Source organism: Penaeus monodon, chromosome 32, assembly GCF_015228065.2.
Source record: "Penaeus monodon isolate SGIC_2016 chromosome 32, NSTDA_Pmon_1, whole genome shotgun sequence".
Lineage (NCBI taxonomy): Eukaryota > Metazoa > Arthropoda > Malacostraca > Decapoda > Penaeidae > Penaeus > Penaeus monodon.
In genome coordinates this window covers 28,512,418-28,513,525 of record NC_051417.1, presented here as the reverse complement: position 1 = coordinate 28,513,525, position 1,108 = coordinate 28,512,418, and positions in this window count along the sequence as shown.

The following is a 1,108-nucleotide window of genomic DNA, read 5'->3' as shown; positions in this document are numbered from 1 at the left end:
AAAACGAATTACGCCCCCCCCCCCGCCCCCAACCCATCCACTCCCAAAAAAGGAAAATTGCTCTCTTAAAAAAAACGCAGCGGAAATGCATCTGTGTCTTCATCATTATCAAAGTATTCAGGATCTGTCAAGAAGGCCAGACTCATACGCCATTGAGTGACTACACAACAAACACTCGCGTTATTTACACCTGCGAGCTTCTTTCATGTATGAATTCACTATATTAGAAAAGACAACATTGCCACAGACCACGTGTAATTTGAGCCTAGATTTTCGAATTTGGTATACTGTATTTCATTTTTATTTTTTATTATTTAAGAAAAAAATTCCATATGGGTATGCTTTCTTGTATATGCTATTAGGTATCTCCATTTGGGGTATGTTATTTCTGGTATATTCTGGTATATTTTACTGCTGGTTTTGTTCTTGCGTACGGGTATGTTAGCAAAGGTGTCATATGCTATGATGGGTATATTACCATTAGATGTATGTCAAAGATATGCAAATTAGCACGTTCTATGACAGATATGTGATGGCCAAGCTTTCTCGGGATAAACATGGCACCGATATTTCGATGAGAAGATTGCCTGGTACTGTATAATTGTACTAGGTCCCTTGTGTCGTCATTAGTGCCAAACTCTAAGGGTAATAAATGATACTTTCGCCCCTATGTTGCCGTTTTTTTTCCTCGGGATGGTACAAAGTTTATGGAATAATTAGCACAATACTGTGGAACGCCATCTATTATTATGCTGAGGATTTAATCGGCGGGGATGTTTATTGACGAAGTAAAACAATCACTAGACTTAGCATGCAATGCTCTATGTTCTTTTAAAATGAATCCACAAAACGTTTGTTAATGTATTGCAATTACCCCATAATAATTATATAAATCCTCCGGTTTAGCTACAAATCAGTGGTCTTTGTTCATCGAATTCGGGATATACTGACATGTATTTTAGCCTCAGTTAATTAGTAACCAATTAGTCTATACCGTTATTGGACATGTAAAGATTTAACATATCATAAATCTGTGCTATTAACCGGATGGTCGTCAAACCATTTGAGCAGCGGCCGGCGCCGGTGCCGTACTCAAGCACGCGTCCGG